Genomic DNA, 12,621 nt, shown 5'->3' on the forward strand with positions numbered 1-12,621 from the left:
GTTCAGTGGCCTCAACTTTGTAATAGAGGCATAGTCATCATACAAAATAAGACAGCTGTATGGTTGGATGAAATTTATGAGGTGGTATTTCTTCACTTCCTGTTCAGTTTTGTTTTTTTTTTTTTAAGTTCAGGTCACCAGTGCCCCATCTGCTACTTTTCTATGACTGCAGCATAGTTTTGAGTAGCAGTGAAATTATGATGCTTTTGGGCAGTGCTATAGTAGGGAGCACGATGGTGATGAATCAAAGTCTGAGATTTTGTTCTTACTGTATCAGATTACAAATCACATCATAGAATTGAAAGACTATTTAATCCTCAGTGGGCTTGTGGGATTCCTAGAAGAAAACAATCATTTCATTAGCACAGCTGTTTGCATTAATTGAGATAATAATTTGATCCTCATTTCATGTTTTAAAGTAAGGAGGGAGGCAAATTTATTTTATACAGTTAAGAGAAGCACAGGCTTTGAAACCTGCATTTAGGACTTAAAAGAGACAAACAGCCCTTCCTTGTGCCTGGTAGGACAAAGTAGGACATTTACTAGGTTCTCTCTCACCTCCGCTTGCCATGTTTTCTCACTAAACCCAATCCCCCTTTAAAATCACAGTGACAATGCCATCTCCAAACCTATCACTGGATTTTGGAAGATAGTTACCCACCACTTTATTTCCAGCTTTACTACCGAGTAGTCCGATGTATTAGCTGACAAAATTCCACTCCAAGTGTAAGTACATCATGACTGCACTGTGTCAAGGGCCAAAGAAACAGATATGTCCCAGAGCCTTAGTTTTTCCCAGACTTGACTCAAACTGGGGCCATGAATGAGACAGATCCCTATCGTGACCTATGAAAGAAGAATATTGGAAGTAGATATATTTTTACTTACTTGACAATACCCATGAGCACTCTTCTTTGATTTTCTTTTCTCATATAGCTAATCAAAACAATATAAAACAATACATTGCAGCAATTGTACATGTTACTACCCTGGAATAAAAATCTGTCAGTGATGGCTTCTGGGATTATAAATTAAAATAATACTGACAGCGATAAATAATAGTAATAATAATGATAATTGTAACACTGACATATACCAGGCACCATGCTCAGTATTTTACATATCATTTAATTTTCACAACAAATTCTTTAAGATAAATACTATAATTATCCCCATTTTAAGGATTAGGAAACTAAGGCACAGAGATGTTAAGTCATCTGCTCAAGGTCACACAGCTACTAAGTGAGAGAATAGAGAATTGAATTAAGCTGCCTGGATCCAAAGGTTATATTCATAACCATAGGCTATATTATAGCCTTGTATTACATCAGGTTTCCTTTCCTGGAAGAAACTTTACTTCAATATGGTGAAATCTCATTTTAATATTTTAATTAGTTTTACTAGCACTTTATCATTGTTTTTCCATTATACATAAGTGATAGTGATGTCACTTTTTGACATTCTGCTTGTTTTCTATTTGTGCCCATAATGTGATCATTTGTTTTCTTTTTTATTCTCTTTGTCAGATTTTATTGATGTTTTACTACTTTCATAAAATGACTAGGAAGTTCTCCATATTTTCTGTGTCCTAGGACAAATAAAAAGGCATTTAATTTTTAGAAGATTGAAAAATTAAGTGTGAAACTCTTTGAACTTGGAATTTTTCTTGGAGTTAATGAGTACACAGTGCAAAGTGCCTTGTTACACTTTTTGAATGTCTTCCATATTCATCCAGTCTATGTATTTATAGATAAGAGTTTTGGGGAGCCTGCTACATCAGGTTATAGCTGCGCTGGGGTTTAGATGAATATAGTGACTAAGACAAAGCCCTGAGAATTAAGAAACTTAACTGTAAATTCACTTTTTATTATGTCCCCCATTTTTGATTTCTAAAATCATTTGCAATGTTTTGAATTTCTAGACTAGAATTTAAACACAATTTTGTTCATTTTAGTTTATTTTACTTTTAAGAATCAGTTATCAGACTCATAATTAGATTAATTCCCAATTTTTCTTTCTTTTTTTCTACTTTCTCAGTAATTGACTGAGGTTTCTATTTGTTTTCTCTGAAAACAGATTTTTAAAGTTTTTAAACTTTTTGGCTGAATGCTTAATTTCTTCTTTTCAAATGATAAAATCCCATGTGCCTACACCATTATTTCTGAATATAATTTTGGTTTCGTCCTATGTATCTTGATAGTAGTCTCTTTATTTTTATTGAAATTAGATTACATTTACATGTTTTCCTTTTATTGTCCAGTTGTAGGAAAACCATTTAAGTACATATCAAGAGAATAGAATATTTCTGTTTATGACTTTGTTTTTAAATTTTGATATGTTTACATAATGATTGTGTCATCTAAAAGCTTCAAATATTTAGAATTTGTTGAATTTTCAGTATGTTTCATGACTGCATATTAAGTGTGATATGTTTGTTTGTAGAAGTCAATGTTTTATACTTCTTAATCTGTTAGCATTATGTTAATCAAATCCTTCATGTCATTATTTTTAATCACATTTCACCCAAACTTGTAGATAACAATATCAATTTTATAGCAATACTGGTGTTTTTGGTAAATTTATTCTCGCATGTATCACCACTTATTTCCATTGTGAACTTTCTTTTTGCAGAATAATATGTCCCTTTAGCTTCTTTTGCCATTAATTTTACTTTGTTGGATTTTAAGATAACCATATCTGATTTTCATTTATATTGCCTACTAAGCCATTGTTATCAAATGTTCAAACTGTCATCTTTTTGTACCATTTTGGTTTCCATATATCTCTTGTAGGCAGAATATAATCGTTTTTTTAAACACGTTGCCTTCTCCTTTATTGAAGGAGGTTAAATAACTTATATTCATTGTTATTGGTGAGGTTTGTTTTTCTGCCATCTTAATAGAGTACTTTCTTTTTGTTTTGTAAACGATTTTTCTATTTTCCTGTGGTCTTTTTATGATATGATTGATGTTTTCTTTGTTTTCATCTTTCAGTAAAATTCTCTGAGTGTTTATCTTAAAGTCTTTCAAATCAACTCAAACAAATGTTTCTTTAAAAAAAAAAATCAAAGCATGAAAGAAAATATGTGACTTTTGTTTTTATAAGATTTGAAATTTGGGGTTTTCTTACCCTCTTACACCCATCCACCCATCCATGAATTTTTATAAATCTAATCAAGAACTACATATTTCCACAAATATTGTGAAATGTTAATGTTTAAAAATTATTTTTGGCTTTTGAACTTAAGATTTTAATTATAATTATAGTGATTATCCTGTTTTATTTACTTTACTTAAGTGATTGCATTATTTACTGCATTTTTTTAATGTTATGAGTGTTTTGCTCTTTAATGTAACTAGACTATATTCTTAAGAAATTTTTCCAGAAATATTTATGGGTGGTTCATTTTCTTTGTTCTTATATATTTGAGGATACTTTTCCTGTAGCTTCCACATATTGAATGTGTATTAAATTGTTTAAATATAAGTTCCATAAAATCATTCCATTTAATTCTGATATTTAGTGTTACGGGGAATTTTGAAATCAGCTCAATATATGTCGGTTGTAGATGACCTATTTTTTAATCTGTTTAGATGATTTAAATTATTTAATCTTAAAATTTTGAATATCTTGTCATATTGGAAGAGGTGGGGGAGGGCGAGGCATGCCTGGGATGAAAACCAGTTCTCTTTTCAATTTAAAACATTTCTTTAATTATATGTTTAATCATTTTTCAATTTTATTTGCTTCTATACTTTCTTAAATTCAAAGTGTTGACCCTGAATTAACTATACTCTGTCATTTTGTCTTTTTACATGTTCTCATTATTTTCATGTAATCCTTAAATTGGGGAAGATTTTCTCTAATTGGCTTCAATGTTGTTGATTCAATTTTCTGCTTCCAAAATTCTGTTTTTTACTGCTTTCAGTTAACTTTGTGTTTCTATTATTAAGCTGATACTTTAATTACATTTTTACCCTTAACATTTTTTTATTTTGATTTCATTTGATTACTTCTTGACATATTTTCATTAGTGTTCTTTCTTCATAGAAATACTATTTTATTAAAAACCCAAAGCAGATAGCTTATGGTTTTTTTCTTTCATTTCTTTAGGTAAATTAAGAATATGGCTTCTCTAAGAGTCCTCAGTGTAATAATTAGCATCTGGCTCTGTGAACATAGGGAAGAGAATTTAGAAATACAAGCAGTTTTTGACTGTGCATCATAATTAAGTGGGGAGCTTTTAAAAATTATTTTCTATGCCCTTCCCCATTAACCTCCTGATACAGTGGATCTATAGTTGGATCCAACCATATTTTGTGTTTGTTATTTTGCTTGTTTTTGATTGTTTCTATAGCTCCACAGAAGACACTTAGTTAGGTAGGTTTGAAAACCACTGAACTAAAGAATATTAAGCTCCTCATAGAAGAGATGCCCTTGGAAAACTATATCCTCCCATTTCTATCTTGTATGTAACCCTTCTAAAAAAGGTATTATGCACGTTAGATTTTAGGTTGAAATATACTTAAACCCACTCATTTTCTTTGTAACTAATGACATAGGTTGTTTAATTCCCAGGAAATAAATTAGCTGCCACCTCTCACTAAATCTGACAACCACTTTTCTCTCCACATTAGCACTTCTTGTGCTTCTGAGACATCACAGGAATATAACAGCTACCTTTCATTGAACATTTAATCTTCATACACATTTTCTCACTTAATCATCCTAACAACTCGAAGGAAATATGTAGCATTACCCCCATTCTGCAGATGAGTTAAGAGGGGTCTAGAAAGGTTAAGTAATATATTCAAGTTCATACAACTGGTGAAGTGAGAATAAGCAGAAAGATCATTGAACTTCCCAATCTGTCGTCTTAGCCACTGCGCCTTATGGTTACATGATGCTCTGAAGGAAAAATCAAACACGTCACTACATCTCTCAGGGTTTTCTTTTCCTTCACTGTAGCAAGAACACAGTCTACTGGGCCTCTGGCAGTGTGGGAAGAATGTACTTTACGGAAAGAAGTCAATGGTCAGTATTGAAGCAAAGGAAGGAATGAACACCTAACTATGTAGATGCACATGGGCTTCAAGAAAGAAATCAATTTTCAAGAGCAAATGGCTATTAAAGTGTAACCAGCCTCAAAAGATTTTAGAGAGGAAAGTCATTATATGTGAATAGATTATGCTCTTTATCTCTCATGCAAATATTTGGCACTGGGAATGAGGCCAAGTGTAAAATCTGTAAACAGTTTGATACTGTCCATTGTACTCTCAATCAACTGTACCATTTAAAAGTTTGTCCTGGTTGTTGCTCATCTTCATCTTTGAGAAAGATTTTTCTTCAGATGCATAAAACTAGAAAGAGGTCAGGTCATGTTGAAAAATTTCCCTCATGAGGCAAATGTTTTGCATACCCAGTGAAACTTATATATCAGTAATTAAGAGATTTAAATTATTGACAAAGTAGAATAAAGATAAAAAATTACTAAAGCAACTATTCTAAAATTTAATCAAACATGTTTGACATCATGTGCATAATCTAGAAATTAGTATCTGAATTTTAAAATATTTCTATTGAATTCAATTAAAAACATTCAGATGTATAATCAAATTCTTTTATAAGAAGAGAAGACAAAATTAACTTGAGATGATTTAAGCTATAATGGTGTACCGACTCATATCTCTTGTAAATGAAATAAAGCCAGCTAAACCTCTGAAATTATATGCATTTTTGTTAACCTTTTACCTATTTTTCCCAATATCTAGTCAAAATAATTATAATCCCAAAATTTTATGATATTATGAATTTATTTTGACATGCTCTGGTTGATTTTATTTTCCCTGTTATACTCAGGATGACAGTACCTCCCAGAAGTTTAAGCAGAACATGGTAAAGTCAGAAGTTATGTAAGTCCTGCAAATATGAGTGCATGGAGTCTTTGAGTGTGATTTCCAGAAGAGAGTAAAGGGACATGAGTATGGATATTTTGAGATAACTGGTTCTGATGAACTCACAGGTTTAAGGTGCTCTGATCACTTTGGACATCTTCACTTAACAGCTGAGGAAGTAAAAGGGAACAAGCTAAGTAAAATCAAACAGCATGATAGAGACAGAGGGAGATTTTGATGTAACCAAGTTTCTAATGTCCATTTCCACATTCAGGTAGAGATCATCTTCTCTGACAGATTTCCAGAGCAGAGTTCAGTTCATTCATAGTCAAAGAACTGTTTTCTCACACAGTGTGCTTTGAGAGGAAATCCCACTTATCCTTAAACATGTCCGCGATAAGCCCTTCCTCTGGACCATGAAATCACTACTCTGGGGTTAATGCCTTAAAGGCTACTGCTAAAGTGAAGATATGCTGGGTGTCCTTAAATTGTTTTCATCATACCTCAAAATACTTTTCCAGGTTAACTGGCTATTACCCTAGAAATTCACCATAGGACTAAATTTATAAGAGATCAACTGAGCAATAAACCAATGGTAAATGATGAAAGTTCAAGTCTCAATTACACCATTAGTTGTGCAAATTGTGAAATTTTCTTGTTCTCTCTAAATGAAAATAATAATTACATCTGAAGGTATTGCAAGTATTAAACAAGGTAAAGGAATTTCCAGGCATATGATAATTCACTGCAGTTAATATTCTTTTGGGATTCAAGAAGTTATCTTAACCTAAAACTGCTATAGACCTATCTAGGCTTCAAGACTTCTCAATGTCCATTGTTAGGGATTAATTCTTTTGAAGTAAGCATTTTCTTCTCTAGTGATCAAGATGTTTTAAAAGCATATTCTCCTGATGACTTAATACATTAAGTTCCAATAAATCACAACCTATGTATAAATGTATCTACTTAAAATACTTCCAAGATTAAAACCTGAGCCACAATAGCATGCACTCTGGAGCCCATGAGGAGTCAGTATCTATACACAGGAGACAGAGTGGAGAAAAGGATAGGAAAGTTGAAGAGCATGGATTGTTGTGCAAGAAGGCATCTCTACATATTTGCCAACGGAAGTTTGACTCTGGTGGGATAGAGGGAAGGACAGAAGAAACAAAGTGTTGAAAACAGTTCTCCAAAAATGGTTGAATAAGGGTTCAAACAAATCACTCACTCAAAGGAAATGGAGATATTTTCAGATTCTTGGAGTGTTACAGCCATTTTCATCTTCAAGTCATCCCTAAGAAGTACATCCCTAAGCTCTCTTTGTCACTAAAAACAGCAAAAAATCTATGATGGCTGAGTGTTATGAGAACTGTCTTTAAATATGTGACTTCTTCTTTGTGAATGCCCACCATGCTCAATCTACGTCCCCAGAGGAAAGTTGAGAATCAGTGTGTTCATGTTACATGAGGCGTTTACAGTCATTTCATCAAAACATTTCTTGAGCCTCTTCTGTGTGAGGGTGGGAAGGCAGTAGGTGTGGTGGTTAAGCCTATAGGCTCTGCAGTTAGACTGCCTGGGTTCAAATCCCCACCTCACCGCTTATCCTTGTGATCATGAACGTGTTAATGAGTCCTTGCATGACTCAGTTTACTCATCAATAAAACAGGAATAATGACTGCACGAATGACTTCATAGAATTTCTGTGAGTATTAAATAAAAGTATTACCTACAAGCCTGTGATATTCAGGATTTGTCTTTATTATTATGTTTTCTACATGTGAGGCACTGTGCCAACTCTAGGAGATACTAGAAGGAGTAATATGTAAAGCCTTAATCAATTCAAGTCTATTGCAGATTCAAGCTTGAGTTTAAGCTGTGCCTACAATTTAGATCTGACTGATCAATTGGTGTGATGATTCCAAAAGTCCATTTGCAGGAATAACACAGAAGCTTTTCATATCAAAGCTTTAGAAAATCATAGGGGAGAAGATTTTCTGAGTGCAATGTTGTATCTGTCATTTGCACTAATCTTAGTACTCAGCTACCATGGGAGTCAGATTTGTCCTGTGAATGGAGATGAGGTTGGGCAATAAATTAAAAACCTAGGAAAACACTGGGTTGGGGATGGGTGGTATGAGTTACAAAAGCAGCAACAGAGAACACCACAAAAACGGGAGAGACAAAATCTCTCCCGTTGCTCTACAGACTACCGCACAGCGCATGGTAGCCCCATCTGCTGCCAGTCCCAGTGAACCAGGTGGATGGTGGCAAGGTTCTATTGTGAGACAAGCATACCTAGCAGAAGTGGCAGGTTCTACATGACATTTAGTGGATGGTGGTTCTGAACTGTTGATGGGTACTTGTGAGACATGTCTTGGAATAATCTGAAATACAAGGGATTGAAGGAGGCATTTTCTAAGGAGTTGGGTTCCTTTGTGAGCCAGTGTGAGGTGTGTGCCAGTGGAATATGGATCCTGCTTTAAATGGAACCCCATTTGAATCCACAGACTGGGATGAATGGTCTGGGGCAACTCAGTTTATTTTAAGGGGGACTGTAGTTATTAGAGAGGTTTCAAGATGGAATATAGCATAAATGATGCTTTGGTCAAGCAAAGCCTGAAGAGCCACTTAGTGGAGATGTATTAGATAGAAAATGATTTAAAGTGTAGAAATACATGACCTCTTAAGATCATTTATAACTATGAAATTATTGGGCTCTCTAAAATTGTTTAGAACTTTAGAGACAAATTCTATTTCCAGACTGCCGGCTTCTTTTGTAGACATTCTGATGAGTGCATTATCAATTTTTTCCTACAGTTTGCCTGCGTTACAATAATGGTCCATTAGGATATGAGGTGCTCTGTGATAGGGTCCAGGTCTCATTCACCTTTATATCCTCAGCAGTGAAGACAATGCCTGAAGCTTGGGAATGCAGATTTGAACAAAAGTGTATCAGTGCTTTGATTTTTTTTTCCCTTCTAAATCCTTGTGTTAATGGTTTTGCTAGTTTACTGTTTAGCAATGCTCCATCTTATTAGGCTAAGAAAATATTTTTTGATAGAAAGTAAAATATAGATACTAAATAAGTAGACATATATTACTTGATAGTTAATAAATAAATAGAAACCTTGCCACATATACTGGTTTTTACATTTTTAAAATATTGAAATACAGTCGTTTTACAGTGTTGTGTTAATTTCTGGTATCTGTGAGTCTGTCTCTGTTTTGTAAATACATTTCTGTTCTTTCTTTTTAATATTCCACATATAAATGATATCATATGGTATTTTTCTTTGTCTTTTTGGCTTACTTCACTTAGTATGATGATCTCCAAGTCCATCTATGTTGCTGCAAATGGCATTATTTTATTCTTTTTTATGGCTGAGTAGTATTCTATTGTGTATATATACCACATTTTTCTTATCCAGTCATCTCTTGATAGACATTTAGGTTGTTTCCATGTCTTGGCTATTGTAAATATTTCTGCTGTGAACACTGAGGTGCATATATCTTTTCAAATTAGAGTTTTCTATATGCCCAGGAGTGCCACTGCTGGATCATATGGTAAGTCTACTTTTAGGTTTTTTCACAGAATCTCCATACTATTTTTCCATAATGGCTATGCCAAAATACATTCCCGCCAATAGTGTAGGAGGGTTTGCTTTTCTCCACACCCTCTCCAGCATTTATTGTTTGTGGAAGTGACTTATAAATGTCAGATTGCATGAGTACTTGAGCTACAGTAAAATACATATATATTTTTAATGTATTATATGTACATAAAAATAAATATATATGTGGCATTGCCACATATACTGTTAACCAACACTTGTACATTACTTTGCACATATAGGACAAACATATTTATATCTAAATATATATTAATGTAGCTCAAGTACTTATGCAATCTGACATTTGTGAGTCACTTCCATTTGGTATTCTGATGGTTAAAGTAATTTATTACATAAATTGCTCTCTTTCTTTCCTTATCTATAGCTCCTCTATGGCATGGTATAGTGGACAGAGTCTTTAGGATTTTTTGGAGGAAGAAAGGAGAAAAGCATTTTAATACTGATCAAAGTTTTAAGCTAAAAACATTAAGTCCTGATAATAAAATTTCTGGCACCATCTGAAGGGATGGCGATTTCTGACCCTTGAGACTGGAAGATCTGGATCCCTATACCTCCTTGGCCCCCAGCACAGATGAAATGACTTGGAAGAAGGCACTTGACTTTCCTAGGCTTCAGTTTCCACATTTACAAAATGAGGCTATTGAAGTGGGTTGTAGTTAATGTACTTTTTAGTGCTAGTGTACTTTTTTGCTAACTTCAGTTTTATCTTCTCTACTTTTTTTTTTCATTATTTTCTGAAAGCATCAATGACAGAATAAAATCCTTTTACACATTTATGACTTTCTTCTTCTGAATAACGAAAACTTGATCATTCATTGCTTGGGGGAAAAACAACAAATGTGAGGAAAATATAAAGAAAAGCAATTGAGCAAGGGAGAGACTGAGTGAATGTAGAAGTAGTCATGCTTGTGAGTATGGTATTTTATCCTCTGGGTCTTAAGCAGAAATTAATCATTTTCTTTTAGAATGTTCATTTCAAACACATGTGAATTGTGACCAAATTTTATCTCCTGCCACTGACTCCACTGGGAAGCTTCTGGTGATAAATCTCCATGTCAGTATACACTGTCTCCCAGAATTGCAAACATGTCGGAATGAAAAAGTCTGGTTATACTGGAAATAACAAAGATAGGTCAGGGTCATACTATATGAAACAGCTTTTTATTCCACTAAGGAGAGAACTGGTAAGGGTTATGTATGAAATCAGAGACAGTGTTTTAGGGAATATGATGATAGCCACAAGCCCAAGAAGAGTATGAAGCAACCATATTTGAAAATTTTGTATATTTTGGTCATTTTATTTTAAAATTGAAAGAAGAGGCAAGCTCAAATCTTCATGTGAAGTGCTGATATTTGGGGTACACTCGGCACTGTGTCTTGACAGGCAAGAGACCTGGGAACAAGAGGTCACTCCTTGACACTTTCCCTGCCGTCCTGAGCAGAAAAAGCTTTATTTGATGTTAGTGGCTGGATGCCAGGCAACTATTCAGGGCAAAAATCAAGCTTCTTGAAAAGGACCGTGTCCTCTCATGGCTCTGAGTAGCACATTATTTATACCTCCTTGGCAAACCTTATTAAATAATAATGATGAACTTCCCCCGACAAGAAAGGGGAAACGAGGGGTCTCTACGTGTGTGTGGCACAGAGGAGTAAACACACTGGAGATTGATACGAAGAGACTTCAGAGGGATTTGTTCTAGGTCATAGATGTAACTGGAGAAGTCTATTTCATAGAGTCAGGGAAGAAAGTAGTTCAGCTTGACTTTCTGAACTTATTATAAAATATTTAAGACATCAAAAAGTAGAAAGAATAATACAATGATTACTCACGGAGCCACCGCCTAGTTCAGAAATGAGATGTTACTAATGCACTTTAAAGTGATGGGTAAGCCTTCCAAATGGTGTTCTCTCCCGTGCAACCAATATCTTACACTTGGTGATTGTTGTTTCATGAATTTCATGTAAATCTGTAACATATTACATGTATTATATATACACATACACATATATATGCATGCAGTATATGTGTCTTAAATAATTCTTAAGGGCCTATTCTTAATATATAATATTCATCGCAAGTTTTTAAACTGTAAAGTTATCATTCCTTCATATTCTTCTGCATCCTGATTTATAAAAACTTTTTGCTCAACATGGCTTGTGAAACTCCTTCATATTTATTTATAAATTCATTATCTTCATCTACTGTATTTCATTGTAATGAATATACAACAACTCATCTACCCAGTCTCTTATTGAGAGGCATTTAGGTTGCTGCTAACTTTTTGCCATTGCAGCAATGCTTCTATGAACATATGTATTTTTAAAAAATTTTTAAATATATACGTAGGAATCAGATTGCCGGGTCTCAGGATACATATATGTAACTAACTATAGCATTTACATTTACTGCCGTTACTGAGTTAGTCCTATTTGTGTGTATTCTGGATTTCTTATGAATCATCTTATTTCATTCAAGACATTGGCTGTGGATTTTTTGTTTTTCTCTTCTATTTCCTCTTAATGTTTTTAAAGGGAACTGGGGACATTTTATAACCAAATTACCACTGTAATCTTGACTAGAAGCCCTTTTGATTAAATCAAACTTTCAAAAAGAAAACTTTTCAAAATTTCAAACTTTTTAAAAAACAAAATAAAAAAAAATAGACCATGGTTGTATTACTACATGTATCAAAAAGCATAACATAATAAGCATCTTATGATTTTAGAAAATACATATATATAAAAATGTTGCTATAATTAAATCTAGTTTTATTACTTAGCTTTAGAAGTTTAGTTTCATAACTCATCTATTCTTCTAGAAATATAAAAAAACAGAAAACTTTTTTCTGTGAAATTAATATTCAAAATAGACAAAATGTAAAAATAAGTAAACAATTTGAGGGCCTGAAAACCTCCAGTTAATTTATTACAGATAATTTATCTGTAGATACTGTAAATTTTACACATATTTACACATATTACCTTAATATATTACATATATTAAGGTAATAATTATTTTTAAAAGGTAAGAGTTTATAACTACTTATGCTTGGTATGTAATAGGAAATTTTAATTGAATGAATGAGTGAATTTTC

This window comes from Camelus bactrianus, chromosome 8, assembly GCF_048773025.1.
Source record: "Camelus bactrianus isolate YW-2024 breed Bactrian camel chromosome 8, ASM4877302v1, whole genome shotgun sequence".
In the NCBI taxonomy this organism is placed as follows: domain Eukaryota; kingdom Metazoa; phylum Chordata; class Mammalia; order Artiodactyla; family Camelidae; genus Camelus; species Camelus bactrianus.